The sequence below is a fragment of the Lygodium microphyllum genome, chromosome 22, assembly GCF_053477565.2.
Source record: "Lygodium microphyllum isolate KBCC chromosome 22, Lygodium_microphyllum_v1.1.10, whole genome shotgun sequence".
Lineage (NCBI taxonomy): Eukaryota > Viridiplantae > Streptophyta > Polypodiopsida > Schizaeales > Lygodiaceae > Lygodium > Lygodium microphyllum.
This window is the reverse complement of record NC_141156.1, coordinates 78,567,857-78,580,743: the sequence shown is the minus strand read 5'-3', so window position 1 is coordinate 78,580,743 and position 12,887 is coordinate 78,567,857. Positions and strand designations below refer to the sequence as shown.

The 12,887-nt window shown below is 43.9% G+C and overlaps 1 pseudogene; it reads right to left on the bottom strand.

Annotated features, from left to right (window-relative positions):
- Window positions 1–7,999: 7,999 nt before the first annotated feature.
- LOC148017323 (delta(7)-sterol-C5(6)-desaturase pseudogene) lies at window positions 8,000–8,970 on the bottom strand (annotated as a pseudogene).
- Window positions 8,971–12,887: the final 3,917 nt, after the last annotated feature.

Sequence of the window (12,887 nt, the reverse complement as noted above, 5' to 3'; positions counted from 1 at the left end):
CTAGGCCTCGAGTCTACCCTGATTTGTTCTATCGCTTTTCCTTCCATGTTGTACTCTATTGTATCTATCTCTTCTTCACTCTCCTCTCCCGTAGAGCGATAGTCCTCATACTCCTCGTCATCAGAGTCCTGTCCTTCTGACTGCTCATCATCACCTAAGCTTTCCTCTCCAGTCTCCTTGTCATCAGTAACTAAATCCCAGTTATATAACAAATTCAGGTTGTAGACCTTGGTCCATTTCCATTCTGGCTTAGCTAATAGATCACATAGAGGTTTTAAGTGAGCAGCCAAGTTGCCTTCTAGTTTATTGGTCAAACACTCTACGATTTCCTGAAGCTCTAGTTTCTTGTTGGGATATGGAACGAGGCTGGTTTTCCTAGGTTGAGTGAGCTTCTTGCCATCATGTAGACTGGCACAATTGGCTCCTCAATTTGCATGGTTGCGGCTTTAGCAACCTGTTGATATAGTTCTTCCTCATCCGAGAATGGTAGGTCAATGGTTGCCAAAACGTGCATCCAATACCTCTCATCCTCAGGGCAAGGAATATATTTAGTGAGTGATCCATAGGGTTTGGTCGTTTGAGTATCACCTTTCAGCATAGCTGAGATGGCATCTAGGTCAACAGGGGTCGTCTTCCAAGTGTCCATCTCTACCCTTACTGCACTAGTTCTGTTCCCTAGGAAAATCAAACCATTGCCCCAGTCCTCAATGACACGCACATTCCTCATCCAAGGTCGGCCTAATAGTATGTCGTAATCCACTCCCTTCATGACAATGAAGTTTACGGAAAACTGCACACCGGCAATCTTTACTGGCCAATTCTTTAAGACCCCGAATGGTCTTACCTTCATTCCATTTGCTAACATGACGTTAAACCTGGCAGTCTCTACAGGAGGGTTTCCCCATGCCTCTAAGACTACATGGCTTAGTACACTAACACCTGCGCCTGTGTCTACAATTCCTTTTCGCGTCATATCTCCTAAGGCTAGGATACGTAAAATTGCATGCATTTTAGTGCCTTCCCAAAAAGCATTGATGTGCAAAGACTTAGGAATTGAGTGTAGAGTTAGACTTGGGATCTGTGTAACTGCATCATGATCTTTCGGATCAGCACCCGCAAGTCTTGTGTGTCCCTCCATCAAGTCTTTTAACTCCTGCCATAAGGAATGATTCTGCCTAAGCAGGTCTTCCAAGCTTAGAGTTACTGGAGTAGACATCAAGGTTGTGAGGAGGCTACTGGGCTCTTGTCTTCCCCTGAGGCTAGCATTTCTAGGCCATGCATTCTATCTGCCCTGGCAAGTTTCCCCTTGGCCTTGCTTCTGCTGAGTTGTCCCTAGTGGTGCAGGTATGCTTGCAGCATGTGGTTCTGAAGGTGAGACTGGTGTGCTCACGCTGGAGAAATCGTCAATAGGATCTTCTAATATGGGTTCAACATCCTTGAGGTGCTTTTGGGCGTCCTTGACCCACTCCTTGACCTTAGCTATAGCCTCGAGCTGCCGTTTGGGATGGGGATATTCCCCTACCTTCGCACTCCCTAGCTCGACTATCTTAGGAGCTGAGGTCTTCGCCTTTGCATTTGTGAACCTCTTTCCTGTTGCTAACGTAGTCGCTTCCTCGGTTTTAAGAGTTATCTTTGCATCGGTTCTCTTTTTCTGTCTCCTGTGGCTTTTCTTTCCTATTGAGGTTGCGTCAAGGTTACTTGGCCCTGGCAAAGAGATGCATGCCTATTTTGTTTGAGGTCGCGTCATAACATGTAGTGGGATGGGTGTATCCTCACTGTCATAGGTTTCCACTCCAAAAAGCCCCAAAGGCACCGATGGCATGTTGGCAGAGCTTGTTGATGGCTTCCGCCTAGGACAGTCAGGAAACAGATGTGTGATTCCACACTCTGTGCATCGGAGATCCGCTATGTCCTTGTTAGCTTATTCTCGTTCTGGGCAGCGTGATGAAATGTGGCCTAGGTGGTCGCAAGTCCACTATGTGAATGGATCTTGGCTTGGCCCTCCAAAGCCTCTGCCTCTTCCTCTTCCTAAAGCCATCATCGGTACCGGTCGATAGTCCATTAGGACTGGGTTGCCCTCCTCATCATAGGATATGTAAGGGTTGACATATGTTTCTTCCTCATTAGGCTCCTCCACAAAGTGAACAGGAGCATCGCTAGATAGGTGGGTTACAAAAGGCCCTGGTGGTCTGGGTATACCGGTTGGGTTCACCTCCAGCCTAGGTACGGCAGGTCTTGAGTCAGTCGGTCTTGGGAGAGCTAACTAGGCTCCCCTCCCAAAGAAATTGGGTGGCCTATTACCTAAGTATGGAGGGTTGTACTGCTGCGTGTATGGGAATCCCCTCGGCATTTTGCAATGCACTGCATCATGCACGAATCTACCGCAATTTGAGCACGGCCGAGATCTAGGATCTTGGCACTCAACTGGGAGGTGATTGCCGCTGTAGTATATACATTGTACATGTGATCTCACAGGCTTCCTTACCAGCTCTTGCAACCATGCAATCTCCATTCTCATTTTTGCCATCCCCTGGTCGTGGTCTACACTCTTTTCCTTATCCTGCACACTAGCAGTTGCTATTCCCCCCGAAGTAGTTGATCTCTCAGGGTCCCTTTGGCTTGCACTCTCTCGGTTGGTAGTCCTCATGCTGCGTTCCCTAAGTTGATCATCTACGCATATTGCCTCCTCAAAAACTCTAGCTAGCACGTCTCGTTGCAAGGTGGAGTTACTGGCCAAAGCCTTGTAGAGCTCCTCACTCCAAATCCCGTTTATGAACACTGTAGACACTGCCCTCTCGGTGGGTCGCTCATTGGCAGGGATTCTCTTGTAGAGGCTACGCACTTGAGTGACGTAATTCCTAATGTCTTCCTTCTCCCTTTGACTGATATTCATCAACCTAAGAATGAGATTATCTGAATACCCTGCCTCCGAAAACCTTTTGATGAAGAGGCCCTTAAGGTGAACAAAGTTTGTACGTTCTGCGTCATCTAGACTAGAATACCAGGTCCTCCCCTTATTGCCTAAGCACATGCCGAAAGCTTGAGCTCGCTACGTAGGGTCAGTAAGACCATTTGCCTCACATACTTGCTCGAACTGCTCCATGAAGCTGTACAGGTCACTGCTAGGTTCGTATCTAGCTAGTTGTTTTGCTACGATGGGGATTCTAGCCTGCCCTTTAGCCCCTTGCGTGACTCCCAATCCCGATAGTAGCGCGGTGGCTAGGGCAGTAGCGCTCTGTTCAACGGACGTATTGTCCAAGAGTCACTTTGCTACCAATTCACTCAATGTCATGTTAGCCTCTGTTGCCTGTTCCCTCTCTACATTCGATCCAGATTTGGCCGCTCCAGCTAGGTCTGACACTCATCTAGCCTCGTACATATCTACATCTTGCTATAGCCTTCTAGCCCTTTGCTCATGGTTGTAGGCAATTATGCCTTCTAGCGCTCTCTTGATTGCTCTTCTCTCTTCTTTCAGGTTTGCTATCACTTCCTCTACAAGTCTGCCCTAGATCACGGTCCTAGTGAGTAGATCGTAGTTGTGGACCAGTTCCTAGACTGAGGTTGGAAATTCTCCTAAGTCTAATTGGTCCTCTCCTCATTCGCCTCCTTGATCTGGACATTGTTTCTGCTTCCAACTCCACGAGGTTGTTAATAAATCCAAACAGCTCGGCAGTGTCCAATCCTCTATATTATTGCTTTTCGTGTCTTTGTGTCTTCTCCAGGTCCTACTAGTAGGGCACTCAGGCACCTGTCTAAGTCTTGGGATCTTCTCCTACTAGTGGGTTCCTTAATGTTATTAGATATCCTGATGTCTTTCTTGTTATTTGAAAGCAGCTGCAATCCTTATTCACATGTTATGCTTAGTGCTTTCGTGGTACTTGGTGCAAAAACAAGATTTTCTCTTTTCTTGCAGTGCAAACTTAGTGGAGCACAAGAGTGAAGTGCTGATGCAGAAAGCGTTTAATGCGAACTCCACTCTGTTTCTCTCCACATTCTTAGCCTGATTTGAGTTCTACGTTCGGTTCCCGGCTATTCTATGGTCTTTTTGAAGGTCTATGCTGCGTTTTCTATTCTGCTCTAAGTTTGATTGGTCTCTAAGGTTCTAATGGTCAAAGTGGGTATTGGGGGTGCTCAAGGTTGTGTCCTGGGGGTCAGGTCTGTGGGGCAGGGTCAACTAAAGATCCTTATTTTTCCTTGTAAAGTTCTACATCTCCTTCCTCGTGTGAACTACCCCTTATAGGAAAGGGGGATAATGTTAAGGCAATTTTATTAATTTCTTGACGATAAATGCAAAATTTTTTTTCCTTATTCCCCCCCAGTCGACAGTCGTGCTGGAGGGGAAGGAATAGAAACCATGTGGAAGCTCCTCGGTGGGAGCTCGCAGGGTGTTGTGGCCATGCCTCGCGACACGTTGGAGAGGAAGCATCTCCCTCCCCTCCCCTATTTAAATAAGAGGAGGCGCTGCCATAGGGGGGGGCTGGATATACGTGAGGAGTGAGGGGATCTTGCCATGGGAGAGAGCAACTGCGCTTGTGCCGCCTAAAGGAACAGAGGAGGATGCCATGGTGCTACTGAAGGAGGAGACGCCATCGAAGCCATCGCCCTGCTGTCAGTTTGCGCCCGCCACTGCTGTCTGGTTGAGCCGTCAACTGATGGCCTTATTACCCCCCACATGGTAGTCTAGAAGCTCATAAGCTTCCAAGGGGGGGCTCTCTTAAGCCCCTTTCACCCCCCCCCTCCCGGGTTTTTAAAAAAACCTTAAGCCCCCTTTCACCCTTGTGCAAAAAAAAACCCTTCCCTTCACTTTGGTGTCACTCCCCCCAAGAGCATAAAGGCCTTAAGGGTCTTATTACTTTTCCCCCTGTGTATAATCCCTAAAAGCCCCTTTTCCCTAGCTTCGAACCCACCCCCCCTGTGATTTAACCTTTAAGCCCTTTCTTACGGGCTTCAAAAACCCTTTTCACCCCCTTCATGTGCCTTACAAAACCCTTTTTATTACCCCCTATGTTTAAAGCATTATATAACCCTTCCCATAGTTGGAACCCAACCCCCGTGTTTTTAAAAAAAAAATAATTAGCCTTCCTCATTGGCCTCGGAATCATTTCCCCCCCTAGGTGTGTAAACCCTCATAAGCCCCTTTTCTCCTAAATTGCCTAAGGGTCCTTAGACCCTTACTTATAACCTTTACGGCTATTATTTTCCCTTAAAGCTCTCCTACACCTTGTGTCTTTTCCACACCTTGTTATTCTCGTTCGTGCGAGCTTACAAAGGCCATTAAGCCTTCCCCATGGCTTCAATGGGTCTTAGTTGTAAAAGTTTCTAAAACACCCTTTAAAATTCCCGAATTCAAGGAGGGAGCCTTCCAAAAACTACTTTTGACGAACGGTGCAAGGGAGCGATGGTGAAATTCTAAGGAGGAGTTGTAAAGCTGCTTCCACGTTTGACGGACCACATTTGCGATGCCTCCTAAGAAAGTCCAAGTCGTAGCCGTGGGAGGATCATCTCCCGGTATCCATGTGGATATCTCACCCCAAAACCAGGTTTTTTCTTCTTGGCTTTAATTCGGTTTTAAGTTAATCATGCAAAGAGAAATTGTTAGGGATAGGATATATTTGTCTGAGTTACTTGTAATGAAGGAGTTTAGTTTATTTGAATGAATGATAATGTATAGAACTTAGTTTCCTTCGAATTGCATCAAGCATTATAAATTATGAGCAAGATTACCCATTTACTATAGTAGTTTATTTTAGTTAAATCCTAAAGGTATAGAAATTATATCTTGCACCATTAGTCTTATACCCTTCGCAACAAATCATTGTAAATGATTAAATTCATGAAAGGTTTCTTTTGTTGCTCAAGTTACTAGGAAGTTGTCATTGCTAATTGCACATCATAGCAAGGGAAATATTTGTTATTTGGCATGAGTTCATCTGCAAGGAAAAAGGAAGTTTAATTTGAACTGTATTGACTGAAAAGTAAATTGTCACAAGGATAGCAAAACTGTGACAAGACAATTAATATTACCTTCCAAAAGATATCCAAACCAATCTAAACATAGAAATATTCATACCCTAAGCACTTGACTACTTTCCTTATTGTAGGGTCAAAAAAAATTTCGTAAAGATAAAGAGCTAGGGCTGTCCCCTAAATCCTTAAAAAGAAACCCTAGGCCCGACATTGTGATTGATTCACAAGGAGAAAGGGTAAAAACCCTCATCAAGGATGGCAGATCCCTACGCAAGTTATCTTGCAAAAGGACGTATTTTTGGATATCCTTCTAAATAAGGAAAGTTGTAAACCGGAACTAGCATATCTAAGGAACTTTAGAGTTGACCAAGTTGGGTTAATAAGGTACGCCCTACACCGAAATGTAAAGGATCTTGCCAATTTACAAGACACCTTGGGAACGAGTGCTGATACACTCAAAAGAAAAGAACACTTCCTTAGCAGTTTGCCAAAAAACACGGTTGATTAATGGAAATGTTTTTGCTTGCTAGAGATTTTAGGTCTTTGTTTGAATTATGAATTACAAATTAAATGAGTATCTATACTTCAGGTTAAAGGCCTGAAGGAAGAGGCAGTTTTAGTTACCCCTGACTACCTGCCTAACCCTAACCAAGGGGGTTGTTCACCGCGTCTGGAACGTGGACCGAACCCCGCCGCGAGAGGTCTCTCCGTTGAGCTCTACTTGGAGTAGGAGGACGCTTGGGTGGCAGGGGGGGATCTAGCCGTAAATCCCTAGCCTTCTGGGTCTTGCCCAAGAGGCTAACGTGACTCGGGATTGGATCTCGAGGTCCGCATACTAGTTTACGAGTGGAAGCTTGGAATAGTGATCCATGGGGATTACTGGATAGCCTGTGAGCGGATTATGGACAAGCCTACGGGCGGAACTCCTTGTATTTCACAGATAAAATGATGAAATGTAAAAAAAAGAACTTGCTTGATATTGTTTTTCTATGTCACGTGATAAGATTACGTGAAGGAACCAATGCTTAACGGGATTAATTAAAGAAGCTGATTGTTATATAACAAATTAATGTGTTAGATAATTACATAACTAAAACCAAACCGAGGAAAGTGCGGAGGATGGGCCATGGGTCCCGGTTAGCCGGGAACTTTTCTCAAAAATCTCGAAGAACAGCGGGATGATCATCATCATCAAAATGAATAATGAGAGCGATGACCTAGAGTTACGTCTTACCCGATTTACGTTGTTTTAGGGGAACAAAATGGGACTATGCCTTATGGCAGAGAGGTTGAGCCTTGCATCCCTCTCATTTCCCATTCTCCTTGAACCAAGTGCAGCGTGAATCCACTTCGGACCTGGCGTTTCTGCGTAAAGTAGTTCGCTCGGGTCTGATGCTAGTTGTTGTTAGCTAATGACCAATCACGAAAACCCAAATTACGGTCGATCCTAAGTGGGAAAGGCCAGGATACTTCCGCTACGTGGCAGATGCGGAAAGACCTAGATCGCAAAACCCGTAACATTTCATGGGAGTGCCGGGTGGAGTTTTCTAGACATTCGTTCCGATGGACCGCTAAGACGTTGTCACAGAGTTCACGCAAAGGCTGCAGAACACGGGGTTCAAGATACAGCAAGAAATGAGGCTAACAAGAAAAACTCAAATATTTGATGCCAAAGTTCACTATATTCCTTATCAGGTGAGTTACAGGAAACTCATGTACAGAAAAATCTGAAGTTTCTCTTAGTCAGCATTGCATCTAGGTGGAAGTAATTCTTAAACTGTTTACATTCAGATGTATAATGCCTTTTACATTGAACGGAATAATGGCACTAATAATCCAGTCAAGCATGTCCTTTAGTGTAGTGATCCTTCTGTTGTTCCACACATCTGATTTCAGATGCTTTCAGAGATCTTCTATCAAATTCAGATCACAACAGCAGCAGGTACATCAGACTAGCAAAAATTTTCAGCAATCCAACTCCTGTTTTTGAGCATCAAGGGTATTCAATTGAAAACCATAGCCACTGTTTGTCTCATTTCAGGAACAACAAAAATTGACCAAAGATCCATCCACATAAGCATGGCTGCCAAGAAATGCATACGAGATTTTGCTGCTTCAGGAAGTTCCCATATTTATGCCTGTATGTTGTATGGTGGATGGTATGATAGCCTGCACCCATGATTGACCAAATTTTTCCATGGATACAGTCATGAATATTGGTGATCCAAACAGCCTCTAGAAATATGAGAGCAACATGAGTTATAAAGTGGGTCGGTATAAACAGAATTACTATCACATGTGGACAGGCCTGCTGAATCCTATCTGGGTGAAATGCCAACCCTGCAAATGGCGATAGAGTGTTCTCTTTGTTGAAAATATGGTGTATTGCATGTAGTCATTTGTAGAGGGGTCTGCAATCATGTAAACCTCTATGCATCCAATAAATGACAAACTCTACTACCATAAGGTAAACAATCGACCATGCTATGTAGTGAAGCAATCCAATATGGCTGATTTTAGGATAACACTTAGTCCAGCCTTGTTCAATCATGTATTCTGATGCTGTAGACAAGGAAACATATAAAGGCATAGCCTGGAAATACACAAGCTTTTTCCAATAGTAGATGTACCAACACTAGAGATCGCCTGCCACAAAGTATAAGATGACCTCGGCAATGTAATTCTTCAACCATGTCTGGGTGGTGTACGGGACCACTTTGCAGGGAAGAAGAGGTCCAAGACCAAATCGTTGTACCAGGATGTTTGCTCCATGAAGTAGTTCAAAGAATACGTTGTATTATCAGACAACTAGTAGGCTGGCATGGGTGTTTGCGTGGGTAGCAGGCCAAAGTTCTTCTTCAATACAACACGGTGCTTCAAGAACTTGTCTTCTGGAGAGAAACGAGCTGGATGCGCTGATTGAGTGGGAGTGCCCAGCGGAGACTCTTTCTGCAGCGTGTAGACCTTTTCGCCATTCTTGTTAGTATAAAACATGAGATACATGATGGTTGCTTCTTCTTCTGTCTGTGTGTAAGCCTTAAGGTATTCAAGTTTTCGCCATAACTACGGAAGACGTCTGTCTTTGCTGAAGCCGAGTCATGAGAGTCAGAGAGATTTACCAAAAACAGGCTGTTCCCATCAAAAGAGAGCTCCCTCTCTTTGCCTCATATGAGAAAACATTCCCCAGTTATCTTTTTGCTAGCAATCAAGAATACGCCCCGTTTATGATTCTGCAGAGAATCTCGGATTCCCTGTTCCCTGGCGACCTGATCTGGTCTCGCAGTCTTCAACAATTGCCACCATCTCGGAAAAGCCCTGAGGCAGAAAATGCAGACCCGCGGTACACAGGTAGACCACACACAGACACCAAACAGACCGAGAGAAAAAAGAGATAGAAAAAGCTCCCCATTCAAATTCTTTTTTCCCCCATGTATCCTCCACAGGCCGTCTGTTCTTCCCTCCATCCGCTATTCGAATTCTCTCTCGAATTAGTCTTTTTTTCCCCTTCGTTTTCTCCTCTGTTTTTAGTTTTTCTTTTTCTTGTTCACATGTCAAAATTAGGCAAGCGACCTTCCTCATTTATCTGAGACTCCAATCTCTTGATTTTTGTGTATATGTCTCGAGAATCCATGCAGCTTTTGTCTCCTGCCACAAAACCATAGAGTCTGTGGTCAATTTCAACAAAAGCTTCTCCTAGCTTCTTATGTAATCTCATGGAACATTGTCGCATCTTCTGTATCTCATTAGCTTCTTCCCGCATTCCAGCACTTTTTTAAAGGTCTGACATGAGCATAATTTTTGTCAAAGCATTGCTGTGCTAGCAATATGTCACCATGCCTTTTGCATTAATTTAACATTGACATCCAAGCAACAAGATTATTTGCAAGAGGCATATCTTGCAGCAACTCTGCTTCCTCCTTTAAATGTCCTTCTTGTAGCATATCTTCAAAACACTTGCACCAAGGCTGTCATGTTGGAGCAAACTTTGACTGCAGAAACAAAAGTGACTTCATTTGGTTGTTTGAAAACAGTAACCTTTTTCCTCAACCCTGAAGTTCCTGGTTTTTGACCTTCATACCGAGATGTATAGCATGTGGTGATCTTAAAGACTGTCATTGCACATAGAGCTAGAACAAATAGCAGCAGGACAAAGATCCTTTGGCATCAGTTTTTCATATTTTGCTAATACACGCACATCATGCATCCAAACAAAATCATACACATGCACTAAGGGAATATATACATTGGATGCGGATTATTAAAATGCATCACACAAACAATGAATCACACGCGGAAATTAACACAAATGCACAACAAAAGAAATGGAGGTGTATACGACTCGGATGCGCAGCAACACGACATCCACCCCCTCTAAACCTGCGCATCCTCCGGATGTGCCAACTAACCAGGATCATTCAACTCCACAAACAGGTCAAGTCCATCTTCTGATTCTAGTAGACCTGTTTCTCCATCAGCTTCATCATCTATGTCTTCTGTCTCTTCTGCTTGTCTTTCTCCTATCTGCTCTTCTTCTGTCAATGCTTCAAGTGCATATTCTTCATCTTCTCTTCTCTTGAAAATCTTGACTCGTTTTCCAGCAATAGGCACCCTCAATGTTGTTCCATCTAACTCAGCCAGCTCATAGGTACCATTGTCAAAAACCTTTTTCACTTCATACGGTCCAAACCATCTTTGAACCATTTTTCTCATGCTACTATGCTGATTTTCTAGACTACTGTCATAGACTAGAACCCAATCACCTTCTTTTATGGCTCTAGGCCTCAAGCGATGCCTTAAATCAAACCTGTCCTTATTTCTGAGACGAGCTGCCTTCAAATGATCAACGGCTAGCTGCACATCTTCTGTCCTTCTCTCTAGTTGACGGATCCGAAGGGCTAACAGCTCTTCCCTTGATAAATTCTCATGCCACGGAAGAACACTCCAAGTGAGAGCACAAATTTCAATAGGCATGACAGGTTTTTGCCCATACATCAACTCCGCAGGCATGTATCCAGTAGTCACACTATGTGTAGAGCGATCAGTCCACAATGCAAAAGGTAGTAATCTCGACCAATCTCCAATCCAACCTCTACAAGCTTTTGCCAATGCTTTAACTATTGGCGGATGTCCTCTTTCACTTTTACCATTTCCCTCTGGATTATAGGCAGTAGTAAGAGCCAATTTAATCCCAAGCCGTGAGAAGAATTCTCTAGCTTCATCAGCATCTAGCTCTCCACGATCAGCTGTAATCTTGCCTATACATCCATACCTGCAAAATATTTCTTCCAACAAGAATTTACATACTGTAGTGGTGGTCTTCGTCCGCAACGGTCTACCTTCAACATAGTTTGTAAGATCCTCCCTAGCCAAGACAAGATATCTCATCTGCCAAAGTCCCACTGGCAAAGTAACCAAGTCTACCACCCACTTGTAATGCATACATAGTGGATAAGTCGGATGCAGCTCATCACGATGTCGCACTAAAGAGTAAAGCTGGCAGTCCCTGCAAGTCTCCACAAAGTGAGAAACATTTTTATACATCCCTTTCCACCAGTATCTTTCTTTGATTTTCTCATAGGTAGCCCACACACCTCTATGTCCAGCCCATGAGCTCTCATGAAACTCTCGCATAATCTGTATTTGCATCGCTACATCACAAACTACTCTCAAGGGCAAGCCTCCTCTCTTTCTTGGATGCTTCCAAAGAAAACCATCTTTCAAGAAATACCCATAAGCCTTCCTTCTGATTTTCTTAAATTCATCATCTGTCCAATCAGCTCTTCGAGTCAATGAACTTAGATATTGTCCAATTTGCAGCCATTCATCAACATAAAGTTCTTCAATAAAGGCTTCAACAGTAGATACATGACAATCATGAATAAGGACAGAAGCAGCAAACTCTGTCTCATCATCTTCTGCAAGCATTGACTCCTCATCCTCATATCTCGCTCTAGAAAGCATGTCAGCAACTGAATTATCTTTCCCTGCTATGTGTCGAAATTCTGGATTCAATGATTTGATATAGGCAATCCACCGAAGCATCGCTATATCTGGAGTCGAGCAACTAGTAATCATGCCAAGCAAAGGCAAACAATCTGTTTCCACAATAACCGAAGCTCCAATAAAATATCCTTTGTCACACTTCAGTGCAGTGACTACTCCCCACAATTCTCTTTTAATCTGCGGATATCTCCTTTGTCGCTCATTAAGAACTTTAGCTCCAAAGCGGATTGCATACCTATTTCCATCAGCATCATCCTGTCCCACAGCCCAACCTATGCCAATAGGGCTAGTATCAACTGTCAACATGATCGGTCGTCCACATTGATAATCCGCCTTGCGTAGAGTAGGAGCTGATTGCAACAGCTTCTTGAGCTTACGCATGGCTTTTGAATGCTTCTCATCCCAATGAAATTTCTGCCCCTTTCGAAGCAGTTGATAGAGAACATCTGCAATATGAGCAAAATGAGGAATCCAAATCATGTAAAATACACAAGCTCCCACAAATCTCCGCACCTCTGAAGTAGTCGAGCAATACTCTGCAATCCTGTTTATGGCATCCACCTTTGCAAGAGAAGGCTTTCTGCCATAATATCCAACCATATGCCCAACTATGATGACTTCATTAACAACAAAGACAGATTTCAGCCCTGAAAGTGTCAAATTTACCTCCTCTAATCGTGTCAATATTTGTTCACAAGCATTCAAGTGATCAGCCACAAACTGTCTACATCCACGCAAATCAAGACTTTCATTCTTTTCTTCTTCTGCACAACCCTTAATAGGCACATCATCTAGAAAAGGCATGGTATACTGCGGAATATAGTCTCGAAGAACTCTATGCATAGCATTCATCATATGAGCAACTGAGTTTGTAGCACCTTGAGGCAAGGTACACATCCTCACAAGACCAATAGGTG